Raw genomic sequence first — 6,826 nt, forward strand, 5'->3', positions numbered from 1 at the left:
ATTGTATTCTTAGAATACCACAATAGCTTTTTTAATAATTCTGTGTTTTGGTTAAGAAATGGTGAAGAAGCAATTACTGGGAAAAGGAAATCAAATTAATCGGGCAATCATTTGAAGGTGTCAAAATTAGTAGAGTTTCCGTGCGAAGTTTATCAGCATGACATTTGACACAATTTTCAAATGATTACAGACAAACTTGTTCAACTGGAAATGCTGTTCGTAGATAAATATAAGAAGATGTGGTATGAGTGCCAATGAGACAACTCTTCATCCAAGTAATAATTTGTAATAAATAATTTGACTATTATATTTATTGTGTCTGTTTATTTAACGCATCAATGTAAAAATATCGGAAATTGATGAGACTGTCATTAAAGTGAGAGGGTTAGCGCTATAGAACCAGGTTTAATCCACCATTTTCTACATTTGAAAATGCCTGTACCAAGTCAGGAATATGACAGTTTTTGTCCATTCGTTTTTGATGAGTTTTGTTATTTGATTTTGCCATGTGATTATGGACTTTCCCAATTGATCTTCCTCTAAGTTCAGTATTTTTGTGATTTTACTTTTTGTAAAAGTAAACCATTATAGGAGGCAGTGATGTCTTCAACATGGAGCCTTGGCTCACACCGAACAGCAAGCTATAAAGGGCCCACAAAATGAGAAGTGTAAAACCATTCAAACGGGAACTTTTGGTCTGCATGTTTTTGTTCCTCCTAGATGTCTCTTCAGTTTTTATGTACAAGTATATCATCGTCCGCCATCTTGGGATATGCGTAACTGCAGTTACGGAGATCACATTTACCCCAGTGTATATGGAATTTATCTGCAGCTGGTGACATTGTTACATGTAGGTCTAAGATTAGCGGTAGATAACAATGGTCATGCATAACAATGTTATAATAGGTTTTTTTTTATATAAATAACTAAAATGTTCCTTTTTCTACTCTACTTTGAAACTGATTTACATTTTATTGAAATAATTCAAAATTCCCGATTAAAGAATTAATCTCAATATTCTATTCTAATATTGAAACCGAACCAAAGAGACTTTTAGATACAAACGTCCATGACCGACAACAACTTTAAGAAATTGTAAGTTTTCTCATTGGACGACATAAATAACAGCATCATATAATAAAAAAAAAGATGAAAATGTGGTTATAACCTGTTCCATTAATATCATCAAATTGTTGTACGTTTTTATTAATTACAGGTTAATTGTACACAAATTTTTCCGTGAAGTTTTACAAAAATGCCATGACATCAGCATTTCAAGTTGCCTGACACACAGCACACAATAAAGGTATTGTGGATATTAAAATATACTAAATTTCTATTCTTTCTAACTCTTTCTTTTTGTATTTACATTGTGTCATAGATCAAATTTATATTTCATAGTGTGTCTTTCTATGTTGTGATATTACACTATTGTTTCAGGTTAAGGTTTAGGTTGGTACCTTTTAAAATGTTTAAACCCGCTGCACTTTTTTATGTGCAGTGGTTGTTGTTTGTTACTATGGTTCAGATGGTTCTTCGTTTTTTTTATATATAAATTAGACCGTTAGTTTTCCTGTCTGAATGGTTTTATACTACTAGTAACCATTTTTGTGGCCCTTTTATAACTTGCTATTCGATGTGATATTTTAGAATTCAGAAATTAGGATTCTCTTTTCTATACCATCAGAAATGTTTGTTTTTTTTAGATGCACTGTACTTTCTAGTATTGAAAGATAATTTTGTTTAGGGACGACATCAAAAGTTCAATGTAGGATAGAAAACTTAATTCACATAGTTTCTTCACTGACCCCCCCTTTCTTAACTTAATTTGGGAATATTATAAAATCGATTTTTGATTAACCAAACTTGCAGCAATGTTTCAAACTATTTGATTTAAGTTTTTTTTTTTTTTATCCTACATCGATCTTTTGATGTCGTCCCTTATACATTCATCACATAAAAGGGCCCATAGTCCGTTTTTCAGATAGGGACATTAAGCATTTACGCAGCCTATTATTCATATGCAGTCATTAAATAAGGGGTTAATATGATAGGACATTAAGCACCCTGTTATTCCTCACATAAAGGGGTCTATATTTTTTTTTAAGTAAAGATATTAAAAGCATTCTTTTAATGCACGAAGAACTAAAGTGGGAAAAAGAATGTTCATAGAAAAAATAATTGATTATCCATCAATGTAATTTTGCAAATATGTTCCGAGAACAAAAGGGTACAAGATTAAATAAATATTTACTATTGTTCTAACCATAAAACTGTAACAATCTTAATTGAAATATCAATGATGTTAAACATTTCTTCTTACAAAGATCCAAGATATTACAAAGAACATAAAAGCAATTTGATTCAAAATAACATCGTTAAAGCATGGTTATTCATATAGTCAATATTTATATGACAAATCAAAGATTGTTATTAACTTTTATATCAATGACTTTATTTTAGAAAAGTAATAGAAATAGAAAGAAAAATCGAATGAAACGATATTTTAAGCAATTGATAATTTTCTGAACACCGCCATCCTTTTGTTCTTACTATATTTACATTTTTCAAAAATCGGCTTTCCACTGATATAAAGTAATGTTCATTGACACTACATGTTTACACAGAGCAAAATGTCCACCTTTTGGTCTGTGTTGTTGTTTTTCTGATTGTATCGATCTGATGAGTTGAGCCATTTACAACTGATTTTAATTATATAGAAAAACAAAGGATATTGGCTGGGTTTATGTTGTACTGTTACAGGTGGCACGGTAGTATTTCCTGGCCCATAAGGGATAATGATAGCCTTTTTAGAATTTTCACCACTTTCTAAAACTGCAAAAAATTCTACATTCACAGTTAACTGAAGTACTTTCATTTTACTATTCAGAAATGAATTTGAATATGTATCATGACCGTTTACTTTTTTTTGCTATTTTTAAAAACCTAAGGCCACTAGTACTTTTAGGGCTTTTATGGTGCAGTGAATAAAAAATTTAAAAAAAATTTAAAAAAATCATTTTCATCTGTATGTAAAATTAATTCATATTTTTCTACACCTGATTCATCCCTCAGTTGGGAAAGTATGTTCAGTTGATACTGTATTTTTTGTCCATTCACACTGTTTAGATACATTAACCTACGTAGGGTACACAAAAGAGCAACCTAAATTCTGGAATGCAAATACTACTGTGCCACCTACAGCACTTTCTCAAGATTGTTCTCATTGTTTGAAGGCCGGGCAGTTTTCTACAATTGTTTACATGTACCTTATTTAAACTTTGATGGATAGGTGTGTCATCGGCAATCATGCATACCTAATGCATTATTTTTATACAAGTATTTGGTGAGATTTAACAAAGATATACTGGATTCTCAAAATGCAAGTGGTGTATAATTAATTTATTAATGCACTGATGAATACCAGTGACAAGTTTTTCATGCAAATTCAGGACGACCTGTAAAAGGTTTATATTACTTACGTGCAAATCTACATAAAATGAGAAAATAGGATATTTTTTGTAGAACTAGATCTACAGGCAAAATGTAGTGCTTATGATTAATTTGCCTACGACCTCATTTGTTGCTAGCAACACATATGGATCACTTTTTCCGTCGTCGCCTGCGTCTCATTTAAAGGAACATTTTGTAATTCACAACTCCATAGAAACTGCAGATTTAACCCCAACCTGCATGCATGCATGATTGACGTTGTCCAACAGCTTTTTAATATAATTTTTGGGATTTCCAATACCAAAAACATAGAGTTTTCTTTACCAAAGTCTGCCATTTCTGCTAGCTTATTTTATTTGGAGTCCACAGGAGACACATGATTTCCTCTTTTATTCGTGAAATGTTTAATTTGTGAAAATAATTCATTACAACCCATTTGTATGTTTTCTTATTTAATTTCCAATTTCCATTGGAATGTGATATCCCCATTTAATATATCACGTATTAATATATCTACGAAAAGGAAAAAGTATTAAAATTTTGCTTGTAACATTCAAAGGGACGTTTATTTATGCCGTCACTCAGTTATCCCTTAGATATAATAGGCTATTATATCTATGGTTATTCCAAACAAGCAACACAGAAAGTCATCAATATACTGTACAAAACAGCACAAAGCCTTAAATAATTACTTTAGGGAATACAAAATACCTTGCATTACTAAATATAATATTTCTGACTTCCTATTGAAATTCTGTTAGCAGAGTGTTTGCTCTTTTGCAGCATATATTGTTTGATATAGCAAATATTTGCTTTTGTTGTTTACGGATACTTTCTAAAACGCATTTTACAGTTTTAGTAATTGTTTGTCTGAATATACTGTCGAAAGAAACTGAAAAATTAAAATGTATTAAATAAAAAGGGTTTTTATAGTCTTAAACTTTCCGAATACTTAAGTGTGTATACAAGATTCAATAAATAGCAAAGAACAACTCGCCAAAACATCTCATGGACAATCGTTAACAAAACATTGATAAATGTTTAAAATTTAGAATAGAACATTTCTTTGACACCAAATGAATAAAAGAGAACTCAAGCATTTGAAGAAAGTAAATATTCATTGGCGCTGACTTTCAAAATGGATAATCATACTCTGGTAAATGGTCTTCTTATTTTCGGAAAGGAGTGATGGATATACATACATGTATTTACATACTGCAACTTGGAAATTTCTTGTACAGGTCTTTATCTACCAGTAGTAATATGAATTGCATTTTCTTTTATTGTTTTATAGAAATAATTTGCTTATTAAGTCTGTTGGTAAAGTTCGTGGTCTATTATCTGCAATTTGAAGTTGTACCTTGGTTGGGATCCCGCTAACATGTTTAACCCCGCCACATCACTGGCATATTTTCAAAATTTATATGCACTGAACTTCTAATAGTTTAAACTTACTATACTAAATTCTGCACTACCACTCCCTTTACTTTATGTCTTACTCGGAATGCATTTCCACCGCCTACCATATGCATTTATACTGGTAACATTCCCAAGTTATGTCACTATGAGATGAAACATAGGGATCATATCTGGGAACCAGTACGTACACTAAAACTAAAACTCTATGACAATTATATTCGCTTCTTAACTATCTTCTAGGTAACTTAACAAAAACATAAACTGGCAGCACACAAAATCCAACTGTAAATGTTTTGTTGCCTAAGTGTTCGGTGGAAATCCTTAAAGTTGTGTTTTGCGTCGTTTCAAGAAGTTGTATAAATATAATTTAAGACGAGAACCATTAACAAAATCTACAAAAAATATGGAAAACAAATCGTATCTTGTTTTTGTTGTTTTAAATTGAATACATACATGTAGTATTAGCATCGGCACTAGCTGAAATAGACTGCGAACTTGTGAAAACAGGAGTCACTTATTCCCAAATTCACATCATGTTAACTTGTTTCTAATCCAGCGATAACAAAATCCTGCTTTGATATACAATTTGAATGCTACTTATATGTACCTTAAGAAATGCATTTTAGCGTTTACAAAAGTAATATACAATGTACATGCACGGTGATGAGAGTTTACTTGAAATACATTCATTTTTTTCGAATCATGACAGACTAATCACATTACAGGGAACTACATGTATATACATGTAATGAATTTCAAACATGAAAGCGAGTCTTAAATTAGGAAATCAACAAACAGCTGCACCAATAATATTAAGATTGTAGCATACTACAGTCAGTGCATGGCATATTCAAAAATACCTTAAATCTAACGGTTTGTGTCCCCTTAAATCCCGGATCATTATTGTATGTTGTCTATATTGTCGAGACGAAGATTAAATGCTATCTTGAATTTTCATGAAAGTTGGCAGGGTAAAGGGGCGCCCCATGGTGTTGGTAGGACAATTAAAAAGACGGCAAACGATTTAGTTTGGACAACGAAAAAGGACATCACAAACGCTAAATCGTTTGTGAAGACTACTATTCAAGAGCGAGAATCCTTGATGATGAAGTGTTGAAAGAAGATATTGTAGAAAAACCTTTCTGTTAGCATCTGAGAATCTGAAAGCTGTACCAGGGCCATTCGAATTGCACCAGATGAGGACGTCAATATGAGGAGAAAAGAGTAGATTTAGTAAGACCCCTTTTTGGCCCCAAAATTAAACAGTTTTGCAAAATTGTGAAAATGTAATCTTTTAGCTATTTTTTGGAAAGTAGAATGCTTCTGCTACATAAATATGTGCTGTTTTTGACAATACAATGCACATATATCGTGTACTAGCATCATAAAGTCATGCTAAATTACTGAAATCTTCACAATTATAGCATTTTAGTTAAATTTTAGACAGTTTCCGTCTTAAATGAAAGTGGCCGCATTCGTGTTCATTCATAATATTGAAATGTAAGTTGTATTTGATGATAATACATAACATATATAAAGGTTGAGGATGAACACGGATGCGGCCACTTTCATTTTTGACGAAAACCATCTGAAAAGTGACGTTTTTTGGCATATTTGATAGATTTTTCATATTTAAGCTTCAATCGGAGCGTTTTTAATGACTGAATCAGTTAAAATCTTTTACATAAACTAATCGAATCAATTGAAATAGACACTTAAGTGTTTAAAAAGTGTCCTAAATATCTCGTTAGATGAAACTGAAATTTGGGGCCAAAATAGGCCCTTACCGGACCTAGTACTCCTTTGGCACAAAGATGTCTAAGTGGAGATTTGTGCGGGGTCAGGATATCATTGAAATGAATGAAATATTTCCCACTGAATACTAAAGCAAATCAAACCATAAAATGATTAATCAATCGATTGTAATAAGATGTAAAGCGTATTCCGATTAATT

This window comes from Mytilus galloprovincialis, chromosome 2 (genome assembly GCF_965363235.1).
Source record: "Mytilus galloprovincialis chromosome 2, xbMytGall1.hap1.1, whole genome shotgun sequence".
Lineage (NCBI taxonomy): Eukaryota > Metazoa > Mollusca > Bivalvia > Mytilida > Mytilidae > Mytilus > Mytilus galloprovincialis.